The 24,625-nt window shown below is 37.1% G+C and overlaps 3 long non-coding RNA genes and 1 other non-coding gene across 5 annotated transcripts; 2 read left to right on the top strand and 2 right to left on the bottom strand.

Moving 5' to 3' along the window:
• Positions 1–12,144: 12,144 nt before the first annotated feature.
• LOC103423319 (uncharacterized) lies at positions 12,145–12,902 on the bottom strand. Its single transcript, XR_011576533.1, has 2 exons — positions 12,579–12,902; positions 12,145–12,491 (listed from the first exon to the last, which is right to left on the bottom strand). It is a non-coding gene; the product is annotated as an uncharacterized lncRNA (long non-coding RNA).
• A 331-nt stretch (positions 12,903–13,233) lies between these two features.
• LOC139192387 (uncharacterized) lies at positions 13,234–13,720 on the bottom strand. The gene is made up of 2 exons (XR_011576534.1): positions 13,580–13,720; positions 13,234–13,400 (listed from the first exon to the last, which is right to left on the bottom strand). It is a non-coding gene; the product is annotated as an uncharacterized lncRNA (long non-coding RNA).
• A 644-nt stretch (positions 13,721–14,364) lies between these two features.
• Positions 14,365–20,076, top strand: LOC139192386 (uncharacterized). Of its 2 annotated transcripts, XR_011576532.1 has the most exons (4): positions 14,365–14,505; positions 15,210–15,302; positions 18,150–18,316; positions 19,567–20,076. It is a non-coding gene; the product is annotated as an uncharacterized lncRNA (long non-coding RNA). The 2 variants fall into 2 exon arrangements; XR_011576531.1 differs by lacking the exon at positions 18,150–18,316.
• Positions 20,077–23,179: 3,103 nt separating this feature from the next.
• On the top strand, positions 23,180–23,273 carry MIR156C (microRNA MIR156c). Its single transcript, NR_120840.1, has one exon. It is a non-coding gene; the product is annotated as a microRNA MIR156c (primary transcript).
• The last annotated feature ends 1,352 nt before the right edge of the window (positions 23,274–24,625 follow it).

Raw genomic sequence — 24,625 nt, 5'->3', positions numbered from 1 at the left:
CTCAAACTAACACTACAACCTTGAGAGACTTGAGCCTAATACGTTCTTTGGAGAGTTATTAATCTGTGCATTTTTGTTTTCTAAAGTCGTTGCATGATCTCATCATTCTTTGCTTGGTTGCTACTTAGAAGGCGTTTCATCATTTAGTTCCAAATACTAGAACTTATGCCCGTTCCATTCAAAGCATGACATTGATTTGCATAACACATATTCATGATGAAGTTGTGTAGTGAACTAGAGCCAAAAAGCTTATCCCGTGCATATTTGTTTAAGTTTAACCCCGTTGAGCCTTGTTTAGCCTGTTTTCTTTGTTAAACCACATTTCCCTTACCTAGCCTAAATTAGGACTATCCATACCCTTGTTTTTAAAGCATAATGAAGCATGACTTAAAATGAATTCCTTTTGATTGTTTTTATGCAGAAAACAAGTATGGGGGAATGAGATTTTTGTGTTTTGTGTGCCAAAAGAAAGTAATAAGGCACGGGTTAGAAAAGAAAAAGAAAAAAAAAAGAAAAAGAGTTTGAAATAAGTGAGGAAAGACTCACAAGTGTTGTTTATAGTTGAAATCGGCCCTAAAAAGTTGAATGAATAACCCCATTGTGTTTAAAGTTAGTTGCTGCATTCAAAGGGAATTCTAAGCATCAATTTCATTACTTTGCTTATTATGCTTTAAAAATGTTTGTTTCCTTACCTTTCATTGTTAGCCAATCACCCCTAACCCCGTTACAACCCTTAACTTCAATCTTGAGTGTTATGCGTTTCAATATGTGGAGTTTGGGATTGGTACGAGCATATGGTGTCCCTGGTTCTCGCATCTAAGTAGTAGCATTCCAGTCATGAGATCATATCTATACATGCTTAATAACTCCAGAAATTGCTTTCTTTGCTATAAACATATGTGAGTGTTCGTTTTCATGTTTACATCAATCTTCTCACATACACCTAGTGTAGGGTGTGTAGTCAGAAAATCGGAGTGAAAATAAGAGTGTATCTTGTCAGGAATTGAGCAGATTCTCTAAGGCATGTTACTACATTCAAAACATAGTTTTAATTGGTTATATGTGAACTAGTATGTGGTGACTATGATTAAGTATGTGCTCAAGGGTAGGGAAGGCCAAAATATGTGGTTATGATGATCTTTTGCATGTCATGTTGCATTGAAAATCCCTAAGGTAAATGTTGGAAGGTTTAGGTTTTGTTTTGTTCTTATGTTTTGTTTCTTTGTTTTGCTCGAGGACTAGCAAAAGCTAAGTGTGGGGGAATTTGATAGGAGCATATTTATGCGACTTAGTATGTTTGTTTTTGTGCATTTATGTTCTTAGTTCTTAGTTATGTTAGTAGTTTAAGCCATTTTTGTGTGTTTGTAGGTTCTATGGGCCAAGGATGCAAGAAGATGCATTTTGGAGCATTTTGGAGCATTTTTGGGCTAAGATTGGATGGTGCAAACATGGAGACATGAGGATGGACGTTTTGGGCTTTTGTGTGTGCAAGTGTGTGTGTGTGTAATTGCAAGGATAAACACATGCAAAGAAGCCCACATGCAAACTCAAGGCAAGAGAGGGAGAAACCACATGCAAAGAAGCCCACATGCAAAGTGAAGACAAAACTCATGGCAAAGGTGAAGGAATTGTGTGTGTTTTGTGATTGAAATGATGAAGCATGTGTGTGTAAATGCAAAGGGGATCTAAACATGGACAGCACATGTCATGTGCAAAGGAGAAACAAAGATGACAACACACACATGCAAAGAAGAAAACAGCAAGAAAGGCATGTGCAAAAGAGAAACATGGACAACCAACAAATTCGTCAAAACTGCCTGTGCAGATTAGCTGACTTTGGAAGCATGTTACGAACAGCTTAGAATGAATTAGAAAATGAGCCTTATATTCATGGAAAGCTACGGATGTCTACTTTCTGGAGCAATTTACGGATTGTTAATATCATTTTTCTAGAAGAAGTTATGGGCATTGTAACACTGAAAGGTTCAGAAACGTGGACAGCACATACACAAAGAGAAAGGCAAGGCATGGACGGTTTGACATGGGCAGAAAATGGGTGGATTGTTGGCTGAAATAATGAAGAACATGTGTGTACAAATGCAAGGAAAAACACACACACATGGGCAAAGGAAACACACACACATGGGCATAAAATGGGTTGATTTGTGGTTGAAATGATGAAGCATGTGTGTGTAAATGTAAAGAGGAAACATGCCAACACACACCCACACAAGCTCACATGCAAAGGAAATGGAGTGGTCCTCTCCCTAGCCTATAAATACATCCACCCTTCACCATAACAAGGGAAAAAAACCAAAGAGAACACAATCCACCCATCCACCCTTCACCATAACCCACCTATATCCATCCACCACCATAATTTACCACTCATCCATCAAACCACACCTTGTGCCGCTACAAAGAGAAGAAGAAGGATCTTGGACGTGCTTGCCATTCAAATTGGATTGTTGGAGCGTTTTTAGGTGTTTTCTTTCTTTTGTTTTCAATGTTTAAATTTGTTTATCTTTGCTTTGTAAGTATGAGTGGCTAAACCCCTATTTAGTTAGGGGGAAGTTTGAAGCCATGAACATGCTTGAGATTTAAATTGATTTCTTCCAATTGTGATTTGATAAGTTGTGATTGCAATTCAATTATCTATTTTATTCATAACTAATTCTTGTATGTTTATTAAGGATGCATACTTAGTTTTCATGCATGAATTAGATGCTAGAATATAAATGAGTTTCACCTAATCGTTACAAATTTATATTCATAAGTAGTGAAGGTTGTTTATCACAATCGCGTTAATTGAATTCTTGGCATAAGTTTCATGCAATTCATAGTTACAAGTGTTTCGTCAATGCTTATGATTTTTATAGAACTTAATGATTCTTGCTTGTATCTCTATTATGCAATTCATGTAGGGAACTTGTGGGGAATGCTTTGGGTTGTTGTATGCAATCATCCAATTCAATGAAATTAGGAAAATCTGAGGATTAATTTAAGCGTACCTAATTAATCTGGGGTGTTGAGCATCATAGTTTATTGAAAAGCAATTGGAAATCAATTCATATACAAGTGTGTCATGTGTGAAGAACGGACCTCTAACTAATCCATCCATCATCTTATTTCTTAAATTTGTTTTACAATCTTCCTAGTTTTATAACTTGTTTGTTTGTTTCAAATTCATCAAAACTAAAATCCCCCTTTTACTTTCTTGTTTCAAAGTGTTTAAAATTTGTTTGTTTGTGTTTTAGAGTGTTTTGAGTCAAGTCAAAACCCAAATTTCGTCCAAAGTTGTGCTAAGAGTCAGAAACTGCCTAGTTTGTGTTTTTAGGCAGTTTTGAGTGTCTTTGAGTTATTTTGAGTCTTGTGAACTTGTTTTGAGTTCTTTAAGTCTATTCAAACGTTTTTAACTTTGTTTTTATGTTTTTGAGTTAGTTTAGAGGTTTTAGCAAGCCCTCCTAATCCCCGGTTTAGAACGATCCCTACTTACATACTTTACTACAATTGTCAAAAAGAGGGTTTAATTTGTGTGCTTATATATATTTCGCATCAGCAGCCGCAACGACTACCTCCACATTTCTCAACGGCCGACTACCTGAGAGAGTAAAAGCAAATCAGCAAGGCAAATCAATGTGCAAAATTGAAGGAAAGGGGGAGAAATAAACAGTTACTTTGAGCTTGGGGGGCCGAGGCCTTCTTAGGTCGGTCACCGAAGAGTTTGTTCAACACACATTCGACCGGAGCACCAAAGAACTCCTGGGTATACTTTTCCCACCAGTCACCGAAGGTGTCAGTGCAAAGGGTTTCTGGGGTGGCCGGTCGAAGACGGAAATTTTGGCATTGCTCTTGGAACTCCCTCTTGGCGATATTGCATTCCTTCTCCGAGGAGCCCGGTTCGCGTCCACGGCTTAAGACGGTTCGGGAGGAGAGAAGGGGGACCGGGCAGCCTTGGAGGTAGCCAAGCTGTCGAGCAAGGAAATTAGGATGGTACACTTCCCAGCCAGCTCGTTTCCCATCACAGCCGAGAGGAAGATTGCGGGTGAGCACGAATGACCCCCAGGACTGACGAAGGTCGGCATCTTCGTCCGCGCCCCATATTGATGTGGGTAACTTGATGGAGGAAGGATATTCTCGACGACGACATATCAAGAATTCGTCGTTGGAAAGGTCATCAAAGGCGAAAAAGTATCTAAATACCTATTCGGCTTGGTGAGGAGGTGTTGGTCGAGAGGCCAGCTGAGCTCCAAACGCTTCCGTTGGCGAGAAATAGATGATTGCTGGCCGAAGGGAGGCGAAGTAAACTTGCAGCCAGAGTTGAAAGACCCAGAGGGGACCATTCTGGTGTGGGTCGATCTTGTGAAGGGTCGTCTCGGCCAGACAACGGAAGAGATGGGCAAGAATGTTGGAGCTAAGCGACAGGGCGTGACCACTAGCCAGGGCTTCGGCCACCGGCATGTTTTCGACCAATCATTTGTTAGATTTAGTACAACAAATGTACTTGTTGTACCAATAGAAGAGGAAAGCCTCATGTTCCCCTTCTCGAAGAGCCTCTTCGCCTCGGCCGGCAAAATGGAGATAAAGGGTGTTGTAGTTGAAGAAGTTCTTGTGAAGTTTTTGAACGTCTTCTTTCGAGGGTGTTTGACCCTCAGTGCTCAACGTCTCAAATGCCCGTCGGTCGAAAAGCGTCTTCAGGTCAAGGTTCGACGGGTACCCAGAGAGGGCAGCATCGACGAGGATTCCAGATGCCGAAGTTCCTAAAATGGCGGTGATATCAAGAATGGTGGGGCCAATGGGACCAAGAGGGAGGACCATGGTGTTGGTGGCCGAGAACCAGAAGCATAGGGCTGTTAGGAGGAGCTCCCTGTCGAGAACGACATCCATGGATGAAAGGAGAATGGCGTCGTAGATGCCGACGGCTTTCCATTGCTCGCCAAAGAGCTTTTCCATTCGTATAACCCAGGCCGCCCAGGTTGTAGTGGTCGAAGGCCAAGAGCCTTGAGGCCTTGCCGCATCCCATCTCGACCATTCAAACCCTTGAAACAAGGGTGATAGGCAATGCTCCTGAAGAAGTCCAGTAATGGTTGATGGTACTGCCGCCTTGAAAAGAGGACCCAAGATTTGGTGAGAAGTGCTTATGTCACTTTCAAACCGTATGGTTTTGATTGAGCTTCGATCAAGAATCTTCTGACACTAATCACATTCCCTGGAAAGCTTAGAGATGAAGGAGGCCATTGTAGGAGGTTTAAAAGGTACGGTGTGAAAAGGGGTTTTTCTGGGTTGGAGATTTGAAGAAGACGACCTGGGAAAAAGAAATGCGCTGGAGAGCAATAGCAAGAAATTTCAGAAAAGTTTGAGAGCGTAAAGTGCAAATGAGAGAATTTCGGTATTTATAGAGTTGTGGAAGGAAGTGCAATCGCTCGAAATTCAAAATAAAGGGTAAAATTGACCGAAGAAATCGCGGATCATGATGAACATTCAGGAAATGCGGTTGAAAAGACCGAGGGTCTCAGGTTTTGGGGGCGCACGATTGCGTGCAACGGCGAGATTAATGGCGAAAGATGTTTCGGCGTCTGCACAATGACAAGTGACTCACAGATTGAGGTAGAGTGGCTATGTTTAGCCATAAGGTCATAATGACATGACGGTTCAGGTAGCCGCACGCCTTAGACGTCATTCTTGGGAATTGGCCGAGTTAAAGGCTGCCACGTGGTGTGTCGGTTAGCAAGATCAAGATCGTGCAATCGTGTTCAATAAATGTGCTTTGGAAATAGAGTACTTGGGGTCTGAGAATTAAATTCGCTTCTTCAAGGTCGAAACTCGACCAAAGAATTCTGGCCGAGGACCTCACAAGCGAGGGGGCAATGTTTGGGCCCAAAATAACATGCTGGGCCGAGTATAGAACCACTATCGGCCCGGGAGGCCTGGCGACAGGGGAGCCTTGGATCATTTAGTACGTGGGCTCCTAAACCTAGGTCGGCTAGATCATATTACATTTACGAGTCGAGCCCTAACGAGATAAGGAGTCTCGGCAAGGGTAATAACCCGGAAGTGAATCCGGCTCAATAGAGCACTAGGTTCACAATCCTAGTAAACATAGGACTGGTCGAGTGGGTGTTTGATCCGGAGAAGAAGACCTAGTTCGAGTAGGGTTTTGACTCGACTTCAAAGGTATCCAGTGCTATAAATAGAGGAGGCTGTGCATCATTCAAGCCCCCGACAATTCAACACAAAACTGCCCTGCGCAAGCTTTCTCAACAACTTTGAGATTTTTTCTTTTCTTTTCTCGCTGACACATCTTCCGTTGGCATCAACAGCACTGTGGAAGCAACCGGTGATATCTTAAGTCGGCATAGATAGCTCTGTCATCGTAGAATCAGTCGGTCTCGCAGTATCTTCCGTTGGCATCAACAGCACTGCGACGAGGACGGTTGGTTACCTATCCAAGTCTCAGTCGAGAAGGATTTCCGGATCCTTATTGATTGAGGTCATCTCATTAGCCTCCTCGGCGAAGTGAGGTGTTACAGTATATCGAGCTCGGCGCATTGCACGCCGAGTTATTTTATGATTGGATATTCCCAAGTGGGATTTAGAGTTCGGCATTCGGACGGCCGAACCACGTTCACCATTAAAACTTATATTTGCTTTGAGTATTTGTGCCCTTACACTTTGGTGTCGATTCGGCGTAAGTTTACTCTGACGAATAACATCACTGTGACTGAATCCGACGACGACTACTCGTGAACTTCGTAAGAATAGTAACCTTGTCTTCAGGTTCGAGAACCCAAGAGACCGAGACGCGTTCCTTCCTCGGTCGCAATCGTAAGACGCAGGAGTCAGCCGCGCACCCAACGCAACATCAACAAATTTACTCCTCGGCCGAGCTCGGCCGACGAGTTGGCACGCCCGCATTCACCGAAGGACGTAGTTAGCTTATAGATTACTCGGCCTGCGCGCCACGTAGGCTTGGTAGTTTCTAGGGTCAACAGTGTGTCTTATGTGTTTGATGTATTCTGTGTTTATACATCTTTGTCATGATTTTCTTATTTTTCATAGTGTTTCATGAGTTTCGATTTAATGATTTTTCAATATTTATCGGAATTTAAATATTTTTAGATTAAAATGTTCATAAAATTAATTTATGACAGTCTACATAATTTTTTTTAAGTTAATTTAAGAAAAAAATTAGCCTAAGTTCATTTTTTAATAATCTGGGGCTAAAATTTTTAGCTTTTAGCTCAAGGGTTGGAGATGGTCTTAGCATTTCTCTTAGGTCAAACTACTCACTAGGCAGGTGGAGTTCCGTGAACCATTTAATTGGACCTCAAGGGCCTTCATGTGGGACCATGGGTCAGTCAAAGGCTATTAAATTTTACATTAACTAGCATTTTTCCTTTTCTTTACCACTTTGGTTTTAATATTGTCATGTTCATTAGTATCATGGTTTAATAGTATTCATCTTTATTGATCAGTGATATAATTTTTTGGCAAAGTTTTAGAAAGATCGTCCAAAACTCCAAATAGTTCAATACAAATATTATCGCATACTTAACCACTTGCTAGTCCAGTAACAGTAGGAATTTATCATAAAAGCTGTGGTGCAATCAGGAATGGAATCGTATAATTATAAGTTGTAAATTGTTATGTCAAACGGCGGATGTGAGATTTTCAACATCTCCCTCACATGAGACCATGGTCACATGGGAAGACACGTGGGGAGGAAAGACAAGCATGTAAATACTACACTATTAGAACATACTTATTAATTAGGGTTGTGTGCGGGCTTGATAAACCCCGCTCTGATATCATGTTAGAGTTTCATAAAGACGAGCCAAATAGTTAAACACTGATATTGTGCCCCCACTTAACCACTTGCTAGTTCGAGTGGCGTTTAATCCTAAAAGGCTTCGACATAATTAGAAATGGAGCCATGTAATCATAAATTAGAAATTATTTTGTCAAACTCCTGATGTAGAATTCACCTTATGTGATTAACAAGTTTGTACCACATTATTAAAAGATAAGAGATTGAATTCAAGGTCTCAATAATAGATGTGATTATTAATTGATTGAGCTACAATTCATTGTAAGAGTACCTTAATAATAGATGTTAGACTGAAATGGATTTTGTTATTTGTGCAACTTTTGTTTGCTAAAGTTTTGCGATTTTGGATTTATTGGTTTTGTTATCCTATTGCTATATGTGATATTGTACACTAATTTACGCTAAGAAGACAGAAGAATTTGAAATCCAAACATGTTGAAGAAGAATACACTAATCATTAGGGCAATCCAACGCTTGCAAAGCATTAAGGATAACATTAAGGAAGCATTAGGAAAAATCATTCAATATGTCCATCACTTAGTCGTCATCAACACGGCCTGATGAAGAGAATTCATGCATAGGTGTCTTACTGCCGGAATATGTTGCCGCTGTAATTCTCCATGATCAATCTAATTGGAGTAAGTGTGTACCATCCCATTCATATACAAATGATATTAGACTTTTGTCTAGTATCACCTAAATATATATAGTTGTTACATTTCATGCAAAGACACCTTATACGATTCCTGAGCACCAACATGGTTGTTTGCAAATTGAATAAATTTGCCCATTCAATCCGAATATTGGTCTTAACTTTTTTTTTTTTTTTTGAGAAACTGGAAACTGGTTATTGGTCTTAACTTTTATCTTGCAATTTGATCCACTTTTTTGTCAATTGTGCCTATTTTCAGAGAATTTAGTTATCATAATAATTTGATACGCTTCATCTCCCCCTTATGCCTCCAGTAATGATCATATCCTATTCGAAAGTGCACTTTATATGATGTGATTTGGGATTCACGCGACTATTTCTGATCGTAAAAAATTATGCAACATCTCCCTTGGGCTCCCACTCTCCCTTGGGCTCCCAAGTGCGTAACGTAAATATTATAAACAAATATCTAGTATGCAATCAAAGAACATTAAGGGGATACAACTGAATTTTTTTACAGTCCAAACTTAGCCATGTTAATCGCAAACACTAAACACATAGTAGCGCATTCGCGAACTGTCTGGACTGGATATTCAAGAATTAGTTAGATTGCAGAGCCACATACTACGTCGACATGCGTATCCAACAGACTCTCAAACAGGTCAAAGGTTTTTTCGAATTTATTATACGAAGTTAATTAATATAATAAACTTCATATAAATGGTTATGAAATATTAACAAATTTTACACCACATCGCAGACTGATGCTGCACAAATTAAATTCGCTTAATCTACATATATTTCAAGGACACACAAACTCAAAATTTCACTTACCTCGCAATTTCAACATACATACATACATACATACATACATATATATATATATATATATATATATATATATAACAATTGAATAAATTAGAACTTACTAATTTATAATTAAAAGACATATACATACCTTTCTTTTCATTTTCTTCGAATCCAATCACAAGCCTTAACCAATCAAAATTAATATATCAATTGGAAGAGAGAGACGGAGAGGATGTGAATGAGAGACGGAAGAGAGAGATGCAGGTGAGCAGCGGCGAGGAAAAAGAAGAAAAGAAGAAGAGGGAAAAATGAAGAAGGCACGAACCATCTCGTCCAGCAAACATGAGGATGACGTCGAGCAAATTTTTTGTCGGTGGATTTTCTTACAGGTTATTGTGAGCCTTTACTCAACGACATAAAAACTCGAACTAACGTACATGGTCGTCGGGCACAGGGCTTCGAGTCCACGAACCTCTATTTTGTTGGGCAAACATTCTCAAATTACGCACCTTTTTTTTTTTTTGCGCCAAATATTTGCATGACGGTTTTCACCTTGCCCTACAAAAAATTTCCGTCGCATAAAGATTGTGGGCGAATCCTGAATGTTGACCATGTTTGCCTAACTAATTGCAAAATACATCGGGTAAAAGACCTTTACCCGAGAAAATGTGACTTCTCGAACAAAATTTCGTAGGACAAAGCCACATTTATGAAAAAAAATTTTTGTAAAGAACCAACTATTTATCGTACGCATAATCAATTAAGAAACAACACAAAAGGAAGGCGAGGCAACATACACATGTGTAGGCATATGCAGAGACTTCGTATGTGCCTCAATCAATCTATCACAGACCACTCTGTTATTGTCTGATTTTCGGGATATATGATGAAAACTAATAAGGGTGGGTGATATTTAATGGGCGTCTTTATCTTTGTCTCCCTTCCATTTTACTGGGTGTCCTTACACCTGCCCCTTCCCTTTCCCTACACCAACGTAGCAGTTCGAACCCGCCAAACACCACACCAACACTCCAATGTATATAAAACCCTAAGTTAAATCTAAAGGCTGAGATTAAGGTTGAATCACATTAAACGTGGATCCGACGGCTGAAACAGGAGCAACCGCAATAGAGAAGTGGCCAATGGGACTTTTGATGCCAACGCAGTTACAGGCCCTTCTCAGCACAACATTCCACAACTAGTGCTAAGTTAGTGGTGCAACTTGACAATTTTCAAAGGAGAAATCTTAAGAAGACGATCTCAAAAAATAAAATTTTTTATGAACTCATCGTCGCCTCATGTTTTTAGTATAATATTTTATAATATTATTATGAAAATATGTTGTCTTAGTAATCCCACTTTTAAAAAAGTTTACTTAATATTTTTCTTTGGGTAAATTACATCATGGAAGAAAATATCCAAAATATCGGCGAAATATCGCCGATATTTTCGTTTTTTTTTTAGTTACCGATATTTTAATGAGTATTCAATGAGTTTTCGTCAAAATATCGCGATATTAGCTATAATATCGCTATATAGCGATATTATAGCGATATTAGTCCAAAAATTCCTGAAATTTTTGAAAAGTCACAATTTTGAGCATACAGGGGGTTCGAACCCCTCCCACTTAACTCCTTAATGCCTTAACCACTATACCACTTATGTTGTTGTGATAATATGCTACAATATTTATATATATGCTTTTGTTTTGAATTCTTTTTACAAGAAACAAATATGCACATATTCCAAATTTTTTGTGGTATTATATTTTAAATTGTGTCAATTAATTACTTAGTCAATGGCATGTGGTTTTTAATTTTTCTATTTTTTATTTGGTCACTTACATGGTAGGGCTGGAAAAAATTCCGGAAAATCCCAAACCAAACCGAAAAAGTCCCAAACCCAAACCGAAAAATCCCAAACCAAAACCATCCTGAAGTTCGGGAATCCCATCTCGAAAAATACCGAAATTTTCGATATGGGATTGGTTTCCAAATCCCATTTGTTTGGTAATCCCGAAAAATACCGAAGTATTCGGTTTCCTATTGACTTTTGGGTTTTGGTTCTTGAAAACCATTGCCATGGTTGCTAACTACTCTTCAAAATACACTCACTCTACACATAGAGATGATGAAGATAGTGAAAATTTTGAACCTCATAGGAACTCTATGTGGTACTAAGTCACTCATGTATTTTACCATGTAATGTATAAAGTGTAAAATATTGTACTAATTCATTATATATAAATGATTATGGTGTGTTTAGACTTCTTTCATTAATTTCTACATATTTTCTACACTCACAATGTTTGTCAGCTCGCTATATAATCAACTTGATAATGTTAAATCCATCATGCAATGCATTTCATTCCAATTTTTTGTGATAAACTAATAGATAATTGACTAAATAAACATCCAGCAAAGTTTCAATAAAAATTTCCAAGTTTTTCTTACAATTTCCGTGGTTTCCATGTAATTTTTATCGATATCGATATTATCCCGATATTTCCATCGATATTTCCGTGTTTTCGAACTACCGATATTTCCGATATTACCGATATTTTCTTCCTTGAATTACATTTTGCATATTCAGGTTTGAGAGAAATTGCAACTTCATACAATATCTTTAAAATTTCATACAATATTTTTAAAATATTTCAATCACATACATATACTTATATTCATTACAATTTCACACATCCGTTAAAATTTTTGTTAGTTTTACAGTTAAAGGATGGAAAAATATAAAGTTCATATTTGAGCTAAAATGTCTGCACCTTGTTCCACGTCGCCAAACAAATAATAAAAAATACTTTCCTTTTTTTTTTTTTTTTGAGAAAGAAAAAATACTTAACTATTCAAAATTATTTCAATTCATTAATATTTTATTTAAAATAAAATAAAATAAACAACTGAGGTAGGTCTCGTTTGAACTTTGATGTATTCTTCCATTCTTCCTTTCCTCTGCCGAACACTCTGCCTCCTTCGCTCTCAATCTCGAGGGCCACGGCGGCTCTGACGGTCTCCATGCCTTCGTCGCCGAGGTTGGCCTCGTGCTTAAAGAATGCCTCTCGTTTGCAATTTGGTCAAACAACAAACCCCCAATTTCAGGGATTCCCCCACCACGCTTCCAATCCCAATCGACGTTCTGAACTTCCGAGATTTCAATTGCCTTCATCTGAGTCGCCGAGCTTCGATTCCACTACAGCAAAGATCCAATATTTTCTCAATTTCGAAAACAGAAGAAAGAAATCATCTTTCCCACGTTCTCTGCAATTTCTGGGTTTACCTTCATATGGTTTCCATGGCCGCATCGTCCTACTGGTGCTACACAGACAGACCCTCTTCGCCTCGCACTTCTTCACCGCCTCCGACCGACAGAAGCAAGCTGGTCTTTTTTGACCAGAGGCAGCAGTTTGAACTGGAGGATTTGATGTGGGCACTGGCGGAGATGTTGGGGAAAGAGAGCCTGGGGCGGTGTACAAGGCGGTGCTGAACGACGGGAGCACCATGGCGGTGAAGCGGCTCAAGGATGCTGTAGTGGTGGTGATGGCTGTGTGATGGCCGATGATGGCGACGAAGATGACGCCTGGCCAATGGTCTCTCTCGTAATGGAGTCGAAGAGAGAGATGTAGAATTACAGATGCATGTTGAAGGGGTGGGCCCATTTAACATTAAAAATATATATATTTTGTCATATTCATTTGTTTTATGAAAATTTTAATTATAACGTCATTAATTAACTGTAATCTTAACAAAATTTTTAACGAAATTTTAATAAAATGTAAGTAAAAAAATAAGATTGAAATGTTTTAAAAGTTATTGTAAGAGGTAGTAATTGCACTTAAATATGAAGGTGAAAAATGTAATTACTCTTTTTCTTTCCAAAGCACTGGTACTGCTACAAATTGGACACGTAATTGCTAGTGGTGCTAGTAAATTACTTTTGGTACTTAAATGTCGGGACATGATTCAGATGTGGATGGATCGATGGCAGTCCTTTTATCCACCAACCAGGCTTTCACCATCAATAATGGAGACCAGAAATCAGGCCCCCTTGCTCAAGTCCTGATGAATTGAAAGATTCCGCGCGTATACATAGTGAATTATCCTGGTAGATAAGGGCATTCACGGAGCATTCCGAATTCAAAACCCTAATAAAAACGTGATATGACTCAAGTGAAAGGAAAGCTGCTAGGCTGACCATGGCACTGGGTGGTGTAACTAATTAGCTATATATATATATATATATATATGTATATTTGTGTATATTGGAAAGCAGAAAGAAACCTGTAGGTTAAGCTGAGCGTAGTTGACAGAAGAGAGTGAGCACACACAGGCGGTAATTGTATAAAATCATACTTTTGGGCGGTGCGTGCTCACTTCTCTCTCCGTCAGCTCCTATCTGCGCGCTCGCTGGCTTTATTTCACCACTTAATTTTGATCGTCAACGTTCAAAACCTTAATTTCTCATCAACGCCCCTTCTCTTCCCGCAAAGGAATGGGAAATTAAACCAGGCCAGTCCCAGGCTCAGCCCCTTCTACTTTCCCAATTCTCTTTCCAGGTGTTTTTCTCCCAACCCTATATGCATCTATCTCACATATATGAAACAGATAGCTAGATACCCTCTGATTCCCAGCTCTCACTTTTCTTGTTTGGGAAATGGAGAAGTTGTGTATATATTTATAGATGTGTGTGTGGATCAGTGTATGTGTTAAAATTAAGACATATGACATAACTACAGGTTTTGGGTTTGTTATTGTTTTTATCATCCTGTTCTTACTTACTAACAGGTGTCCTCCAGTTTACGATCCGACCTTTTGGAAACGTACCATACCTTATGTGGCTCACTGCACTTCACAATCACAAAGGAACGAAATACAAGATAAGTTATTCTAATGTATTTATTTTCCTATTTTATTAATTTTTATTGAATTTAAAATTGTAAAAAATGACTATGGTATTTATAAGAAGATAAATTTTTAAACAAAAGTTTATAAATCAAATAATTAATTAAATGTTGATTAATGTTTTTATTTATTATTACTAATACATCATTTAAATTTAATTTAAAATTTTAGTATTACCTATAAATTTAATGCTGGTTGACGGTCTGGTCTCTGGAATACGTTTGAAAGCGTGCCTTTTGATTGTCCCGTGCTAGATCTTCAAATAGTTTGAAGAGGACGGTTTGGGGTTCTTTTGTTTCTTCAAGGTACGCCTTCTTTTTGTTATCTTACTGTTCAATTTTTCATGGAAATTCCCGCAGTTATCCATTTTTATACTAAATTATTTTATGAGAACCCTCCGAATCCCTCTTCTATTTTCATGGAAATTCCTGCAATTTTTCTATTATTTATTTTCTATGAAAATCCTCTTCATCCTCCTCCTCCTCCTCTTCTTCTTCTTCTTCTTCTTCTTCATGCAAGCTTATTTCTCTGTGCATGTCATATAAAAAGGGAAATGATAAACACACACATTTTATAGCTTCCTACACACCTCTGGCTAATCATGTCCATTGTTTTTGTCTGATTTATTCAATCCGATGGCTGGAACAAAGAGGGATGTGGGAAAAGCTATAAAAGGTGTGTGAAAATCAGCTCCCTATAAAAACTGTAAATTATCATATAAGTATACATTGAGCTCTTCTCCCCAAATCGGCCGATAAAAGGAAATATAAACCCTAAGGTCAGAGCTCTGCTAAATATGGACACATGTTACTCTTTTTTATCTGGCCAGATTTCAGCTTTCTTTTGTTTTTGTCATAAGTGAGATTCTTAAATCAAAATTCCTTTTCAGAATAAAAAAAAAAGAAAGGTGTTCTGTTATGGAAGCATATATAATTAAATTTGTTTTATATCGTTCTTTTCTTATGATTAATTTACTTATCATTCCCTTTTAATTAATTATATGTAGTAGGAAGTACAAGTGTAGTACTTGTTGATGTTTTGGCGTCAGTGAGTGGTATAGCAGATCTGCTTCCATTAATTTGCCGCAGGTTTAATCATCAAGGTACGTATCAATTGTAATCTCCTTGATTGTACTTCTGTTTATCGATTTCTTTTCTGTTTCGTACTGTTTTTACATATGTTCAAATTTTTAATCTGGATATTTGGTTTTTGGGAAGAAATACTCGTTATCTTCATGCTTTCGGGTTGGTTAAATATGTTGGTTTAGTTCATGTAATGGGTTAGGTCAACTACTAGTTGATGATAATGAACTTGAGTCATGGACAATGGATTTAAGAATAAATTACAAATAGCAAGCATCACACTGGATGCCCTCTTTTCAAGACTGGTTTAAAGAACATTACATATCTAATCCGTTTTCCATGTGAGGTTTAAGTTTTTATCAGATTAATGATTACAGTTGCCCTATCCCAATTCCTGATAGGATACCCAAATTGGAGTGTATAAGTAAATTGTAGTAGCTCAAGGGTTCCTTATTAATTAGATGTTTGACACTTCAGATTAGAAGATTAGTTGTTGTGGTGGTGGGTGTTAATAATCGGTTAGAAACTTAGCTTGCAAGTCTGAAGTCTATATACATACCAGATTAATTGTGCAGAGCAGGTTGTTTTTGAAAAAAAATATGGTTATTGATTAATTTATTCAGAAAGTTTCTGTAACATAAGATTGAAGGTCTGGACGAGGTTCATATTAAGGCCAATTCTAGGTTTGAGCACCAAAGAACAATTTAATAAATATTTTGAACAAATGGTAGGTCATCTATGATGGAAGATTTGTATTCCTAACTTATATTTTTATATTTGAGTCCAACAATAGTGGTGGGTTTCCAACAATAGCGGTGGGTTTGAGTGTTTGGTTTTCTCTTCCAATGCACATTGTTAAGATTGGGTCAATGCCTTGGAATAGAAAACATTGGAGTCAAACCCACATTTCAGTTTTAACAATTAAGGTGTGTGCCTTAGAAGAGAAAACATAAAGTCAAAACTCTCAATGTGATTTTTAACAATTTTGGTATGTGTATTAGAGATGGTTGGGGTCAAAACTCATCTTATTTTCCTTGGTTGAAAAGCATTTTTTTATTGTTGGCATGGGATCCACCTTAGACTCCAAATTAGAGTCACATATTAGCTGAAAACTTATATATAAGTCCTAAGTATCTAGTGAATTGGAGATGTTTGATTCATATCTAGACTCAAATACGAGATTCGAGTCAAAATTTTCTAGTGCATTGGAATGGCCCAAGTCTCATGTGCATTGGCGAGTCCTTGCCTCTCATTTTTAGACTCAAATATAACATTATTTGAGTCTAAATTTTCCGGTGCATTGGAGATGACCTAACATTTTGGCTTTGTTACATAATATTTGGCAAAGTGATATTCTAAACTACTTTAATCTACTAGGACGGGGATTCATACTTAGGTGCAATGGGGGATTCATACTTAGGTACAATGGGGCGGATAAGTTGTCCTAGCCAATTAGCGTAACCCACATCTTCTGTTTGGGCATAACTAATGGCTTAATTATCTCTGGTCCAAAATAAATGGCTTCAATATGCCTTTGGAAAATCCTTTTGATTGAATTCCCAAAGGTTGAGCTTTTTTACCTTGTTTGTCAAAATTTTCTAGAGTAATTTATGCACTAGTTAAAATATTGTGTTTCTTTTTGTCTTGAAATGACTATTCTTATTTTACAATTTGGACTTGTGTGTAACTCTAAATATAAGTTCGGGTTTTTTCTGTTATATATGTTAACATGCATGTAGCCCTTTCAGATATCTTTGTTTTAATTTGTTTCCTATATCTATTCATCTCCGTGGTATTTGAGTAGGTTTGTTCTTGCTTTTTTGTAATATTTCTATCCATGCACACTGTTCTTAATGACATGTTTCTATCACTTTGTAGCGAAGGTTTGATCCTCCTTTTCTCTGGTACTTGATGGGTTTTGTTGCTTCCTAGAATCTTAGTATTGGAAGTGACATATTCCAAATTTTTTTCCATGCCAATCCTAATAGCATTATATTCATGGATTCAATTTTATTGCCAATTTCTCTTTTATTATGCGCTTGAGAGAATCTGTAGTGTGCATGGTTCACTAGCTTGAAGTAATTACTTGTATTGTTCTTTAAATTTTTTTATTGTGGATATTTTGTTGTGAGAAGAAATATTTATTATGTTTGTACTTCCGCATTAGTCGCACACGTTGGTTTAATTAGTTTCTAGGGGGGGTTAGATCTATTACCAATTGGTGATGATGAACTTTTGGTTTCTTCTTCATTTCATTGCAATGAGAAGTTTATAATGAACTTGAGTCATGGAGATGGTTTATAAATCGATTACATATTAGTAAGCATCATATCGCTCAAGATGTGTGTTTTGAAGTTTTCAGAATATTGCACTTCACCCTTGCTCAAGGCTTCTAGGTTTGAGAACCACCCAAATGTCATGAAATGAACAATTTTCCAAAATTGGGCCTCTAACTATTTGGTCTTGGTGGGCATAATTAAATGGCTTAAATTTCTGAGATCCGAAATAAATGGCTTGTATCCCTTTGGTATATGCTTTTAAGTTTCCCAAGCTTGGATATTCTGTAGTCTTTTCCTTGTGTAATTAGTTCCATGAATTGTATGATTTGTCATAGCAGTTTATGCACCAGTTAAAGTATATTTTATTTATTTACATTACAATGTGGATTGTGTTTAATTCAGGCTTGCATGTAACTCCTAATATTAGTTTCGTTCCTATTTCTACTCATCGACCTTCTATATTTTTAAATTTTAACATGGCATTTGAGTATATTTGATCTTACGGTTTTTGTTATGTTTGTATCTTTGCACACCGTTTTTGGTTATATGCGTACATCGCTTTCTAAAACCTAATTATTTCTAATGTAGGGTTGATTCTTCTAGAGGTCGCACTTGGTGCGATGGCAAGTGCCTTCGCCCATGAGCGGTAGGTCTCGGGTTCGAGACTTGGGAGCAGCCTCTCCATAAATGGGGGTAAGGCTAGCCGACATTCACCTCTCCCAGACCCTGCGTAAAACGGGAGCCTTGTGCACTGGGTACGACCTTTTTTTAGGGTTGATTCTTCTCTCCATCGCTTTCTAAAACCTAATTATTTCTAATGTAGGGTTGATTCTTCTCTCCCTCCACTGTTTCACATATATCTTGCATATAATTCTCAATACTTACTTGATGGTCTTTGTTGCTTCCTAGAATCTTTGTATGTTCATTTCTTTATTTTTATTGCCTTTTCTCTTTTATGCTACGCCTAAGAAGGTCTTTAGTGTGGTTCATTACACCTGAATTAATTAATTTCCTTGCGTACTTCCCTTGTGGGTGGAATACAGAAGTGAGTTTTGGCAACGACTACAATTTAAAGTTGGCTGCCACTTCTTTAGTGTGGTTTCTATTTTTAATTAATCTTGTTCCTTCTGTTCATCCCATTTTCGTTGAAGTTTAATAAATTCTACATTGTTTAACTTGATTAGTTGACTAGAATTCACATCAGGAACATTTGTTTTGAATTGGGGTGCCCGCCCCCGCGCGCCCGGGGGGGGGGGGGGTTGTTGAAGGGAGGTGTGTTTAAGCTCTTCGGATGAGTTGCAGAGTATTTCCTATTGTTGTTATGCAAGTTCCTCAAGAGGCTTTTGGGTTTAATGACCACAACATTTGATAAACTAGGACGAGAATGAAATGCATAAACGATTGTCGTTAAGGTGTATTAAAAATTAAATTAGTTCCATACCTGGCAAATACTAACGTAAAACATAAAGAAGTGGACATTTCTTGTTACTTATCGAAGGCTTGTTTCATGTGCTCCAAAAACGGTCATTTTGGTGGCCTTGGTGATGAATTTGAAAAAAATACCACATCAGTATTAGTGTTGTCATCTCGCTGTCCTTTTTGTGACCATCAATTCTGAACTCAACATTCAGGTTTGGCACTTTGCCACCTTTCAACCTTGAACACCATGATGAAAATTTGGTTCTCAGGATGGGGTGCGACATCCCAATTTACCTTCAATCTCTGGGGCTTAGCATTCTAAACTGTTAACTCATGACACAAATGGTAATGGTGTGTGGAAACTCATCGTCGCCTACTTTTCTATGATGTCATAATAACTGGCGTATTGGCTGTTTTTTAATTAGAAGTTGGTACCATTTTGTGTTGGTTTCTCTCTATGTTTAGAATGTATGGGTAATCCCTCGTTTTTATAAATGTATGTTTAGTGTGTCTCTCCATCTGTCTCTCGAGTTTTCTATATTTGTTCTGACGTATGAACGTCCCATATTATATGATTTTCGTGCAGAACCGTCATGAAAGATGATGGGTCAGGGATGGTGTGGAATGAAGCGGTGAAAAGGATATTGCAGAAGCACAATACCAGGATTCAATCTCACCACTCAAAAGTTCAAAGGAAGATGGGCGGGCGATGGAATGCTCTGATATATAATGAGAGTTTGAACACAAGATTTCGAGTGGAAACCAAGATTTCGAAAACTTTCCATGTTCAAACGGTCGAAAGGAATCTAGTGTTGGACTGCTAGCACTTAAAAAAGAGATAGCATCACTTTATGCTCATTCTACATGATCACATGATTGTAGTTAATAACTATGAATCATAAGTTAATCGTGCCACTAAATTGTTTTACTCTCTTAACGGCTGGGTTGGTAGATTTTGCTGAACTGCAGTTAGGTTCTGTTTTTATTTCCAAACACTTATACCAATTGCGGTTTTGTTATCGTATTTCCTATAAATGTGTTTGTTGTAATGTTAAAGTTTTCTTAATAAAGTTTTGATGAAAAATTCTGTAAAGAACCAACTATTTATTATATGCATATTCAGCTGAGAAAACAACACAAAAAGAAGGCCAGGCCAGGCAGCATGTGCATATTCATGGCCAGATCATCACACCAACGGTCCAACATAAACCCTAAGTTAAACGTCTGATGGCTGAAACAGACAGTGCAACCGCAAGTGTCAAATTAGAGAAACATATCAAATGAGACTATGCATATTCATGACCAGATCATCACACCAACGGTCCAACATAAACCCTAAGTTAAACATCCGATGGCTGAACTAGGCAGTGCAACCGCAAGTGTCAAATTAGAGAAACAGATCAAACGAGACTCTTGAAGACAACGCAGCTACCTAGGTATAACATTTGTGTGAATATTAACTGTCATAGTGCAACTTCACCAGTTTAAAGTCGGCTGGACAATTATTATTCACAATATATTTTTTTAAATTCACAATTAAATGAGATACAATTATTTAGTCTAGAAATATACTATTCATGGTTGAATATATTGGCTTAGATATCTAGTAAGATTTTCTCATTCATTGTGCATGTCACCCGTAGAGGATGAGGACGTGAACCCGCAAATGATGAGGTGATTTTTAGTTTCTCAAACATTATTTTCTATTTTTTGGCTATCTAACAAACAAAAATAAACCCTAAGTGAAACATTCTATGACTGAAATAGGCAGTGCAACCGTGAGTGTCAAATTAAAGAAACATATCAAATGAGACTGTTGAAGACAACACAGCTACCTAAGTACAACATTGCATAAATATTAACTTTCATAGTGCAACTTCACCCTTTTAAAGTCGGCTAGACAATTATTGTTCACAAAAAAAAGAAAAATATATATATATATATATTTTAATTAACAATTAAATGGAATAATTTGGTCTAGAAAAATACTATTCATGGTTGAATATATTGGCTTAGATTTCTAGTAAGATTTTCTCATTCATGTATACATGCCACTCATAGAGGATGAGGATGTGAACCCGCAAATGATGAGATGATTTTTAGTTTCTCAAACATTATTTTCTATTTTTTGGTTATTTATCTAATAGACAAAATTAAACAAAGGTGTGAGATGCTCAAAAAAAGGTGTGAGGTGCTCAATGAGTGATGTTTTATCTAAAATGGCTCCGTTATAATTAATAATGGGTAATGTTAGGAAACAAAAATTTTAACCTAAATGATGTGTCACTAATAAGAAATAAGTACGATAATCAACGCTTAATATAATCCAATAATCGACAACCACATAATTTAGTTTGCAAATTTGGTTTTAAAAATTTGGTCTTACTAACATTATCCATTAAGAATAAAGTCATGTAATCATAAAATTTTAAATTATTTTGTTAAATTTTTTGTGTAAAATTTGACTTATGTGAATGACGCGTTTATACCACCCATTATTAGATAGGTGACTGAATTTAAGGCCTCAATAATTGAGGTGAATATTACTCGATTGGGCTACAAATTCATTGTAAAGTGCTCACATTATTTTATTTATTTATTGGTAGTGTTGTTTAATTGATTGTCTCTTGAATGGGTTGACGATCCCACCTCTGCCCCATAAAAAGTCAATTTGACTCACTTTGCCCTTTAAATTGTGTTTTTATGTTCCACTTTATCGTGTGCCCTGTCCACATAGTTAGATAATGATTAAGCTTTTAACAGTAGTTGTTAAAACTTAAATTTATGGGTTATTTTAGAATTTGTTAGTTTTGAGAGTTGTTTAGACTTGGTTAGTGATTAAGCTGAATTTTGGTAACGTGAGATTTTTAGTTGTGCGTCTTTATTTTTGTCGGCTAAATTTTGTGATTTTAGACTTGTTGGTTTTGTTATCCTATTGATTATGATACTAAGTGGTGGTAGAGAAAAGAAGTTAAAACTAGAACATTATTAAAATGTTGAAGAAGAATGTCCTAACTACTCAGATAATTCACCGTTTACAATTTTGTTATCTAAATGTATTTTTCATCCTATTAGTGCGTAATGTTAAACTTTACTCACAAAAGTTTTGATGAAAAAAAATTATGTAAAGAACCATCTATTTATCATACGCATGTTCAACTGACAAAACAACACAAAAAGAAGGCCGGGCAGCGTACGCATGTGTAGGCACAGGCAGAGTCGGTATATATGCTGAAAACTAATCAGGGGTGGGTGACTTTTAATGGAAGTCTTTATCCTTGTCTCCCTTCCATTTTTCTGGGTGTCCTTTCCCCTCTGCCCTTTCCCTTTCACTAAACCAACGTAGCAGTGCGAACCCACCAAACACCACACCAACGCTCCAATATACATAAAACCCTAAGTTAAATCTAAAGGCTGAGATTAAGATTGAATCATATTATACGTGGATCCGACGGCTGAAACAGGCCGAGCAACCGCAATAGAGAAGTGACCAATGGGACTTTTAATGCCAACGCAATTACAGACCCTCCTCAGTACAACATTCCACAACTAGTCTAAACTAGTGGTGCAACTTGACAATTTTAGAAAAATATTAAGAAGACTTTCTCAAAAGTAGAACTCTTAGGTAACTCTCCATTAAGTGAAAACTCTCTCAAAAGAAACTCTTTATAGACTCTCCTTCGCCTAATGTCTTTGGTACAATATTTTAAAATATTAGCATGAAAATTATGTTAAAAACATAAGATGATGGAGCCTATGGATACTCCACTTTTGAGAGAGTTTCCTTGCGTTTTTCTTTCCAAATAGTACTACTATAAATTCGACATGGAATTACTAGTGGTATTAGTGAATTACTATTGGTACTGAGACGTCGGATGCAAGGACACGATTGAGATATGGATGGATGATGAGTCCTTATATCCACAAACCTGGCTTTCACCATTAATAATGGAGATCAGAAATCAACCGCCCTCCTTCCTCTGATGAATTGAAGGACTCCGCGAGTGTATATAGTTAATAATCCTGGTAGATAGGGCATTCGCACTGCATTCCAAATTCATAACCCTAATGAAAACATGATATTCCTTAAGTGGAGGAAAGCTGCTAGGCTGACCATTGCACTTGGTGTAACTAATTAGCTATATATATATATATGTATGTATTAGAAAGAAAGAAGAGAGCTGTAGGTTAATTTGAGCGTAGTTGACAGAAGAGAGTGAGCACACACAGGCAGCAATTGTATAAAATCATACCCTTGGGCGGTGCGTGCTCACCTCTCTCTCTGTCAGCTGCTATCTGCGCGCTCGCTGGCTTTATTTCACCACTTAATTTTGGTAGTCAACGTTCAAAACCTTAATTTCTCATCAAAGCCCCTTCTCTTTCCTGCAAAGGAACGGGAAATCAAACCAGGCCAGTCCCAGGCCCCGCCTCCTTCTGCTCTCCCAATTCTCCTTCTTCCAGGTGTCTTTCCCTCCACCGTATATTTATATACACACACACACACATATATATATGAAACAGATAGCTAGATACCCTCTTACTCCCAGCTCTTATTTTTCTTGTTTGGGAAATGGAGATGTTGTATGTATATTCATATATTTATAGATGTCTGTGTTGATCAGCGTATGTATTAAAATTAAGACATAAGACATACAGGTTTTGGGTTTGTCATTGTTTTTATTACCTGATCTTACTCACTCAAAGGTGTCCTCCAGTTCATGATTTCGACCGACGTACCATACCATAAGTGGCTCACTGTACTTCACAATCACAAAGGAATGAATTACAAGATAAGTTATTTTAATGTATTTATTTTCCCGTTTTAATAAATTTTTATTGAATTTAAAATTATATAGAATGACTATAGTTTTAACGTTGGTTGACGGTGTTCTCCGGAGTTTGAAGCGAGCCTTTTGATAGGTCTGTCCTAGACAGTCAAATAGTTTGAAGATGATGATTTGGGGGTTAGGATTCGGATTAGGAGTTTCTGTTTTTTTCATTTATACTCTTTTTTTTTAAGGGAATTATTATTAGTACTTCAAATTTCTCATTTTACCATCCAAATTTTCTATATTTAGGAAAAAAAATACAATTGTGAAGAGTGTAGAATGAGATTTTTAGAGTGCTAATAACACTTCCCTTTCCTAATTGTCTTTCTCTTTAAATATAAAATTAATATAGAAAAAGAAAGACACGCTTCAAATCGATCTCTTCAAACTATTTGACGGTCAAGGACAAAACTATCAAAGGCACGCTTCAAACTCCAGAGACCACACCGTCAACCAACATAAAACTATAGTCATTCTTTATAATTTTAAATGGCTTATTAAATTCACACCTCACAAATTGTTGAATAAATCTCACATACTTAATACACCGTATATTTGTTTTTTCACTTAAAAATTATCTTAATACACCCCACATATTTTCCCATAATACCCTCACACCCCACATTCTCAATATACACCTTATATTGTGTACATATATCTCACATTTTCTATACACCCCACATTTATCAAATCTTATAACACTTATTTTTTTTTTAGGGACTGAATCTAACCATTTGAACATTTAGTTTGCCGAAAGATTTCAAATAATTTGACCGTTTAGTTTGCCGAAAGATTTCAAATCATTTGAACGTTTAG

This window comes from Malus domestica, chromosome 15, assembly GCF_042453785.1.
Source record: "Malus domestica chromosome 15, GDT2T_hap1".
Classification (NCBI taxonomy): domain Eukaryota; kingdom Viridiplantae; phylum Streptophyta; class Magnoliopsida; order Rosales; family Rosaceae; genus Malus; species Malus domestica.
The sequence above is the reverse complement of the archived record's forward strand: the minus strand, read 5'-3'. Positions and strand labels throughout refer to the sequence as shown.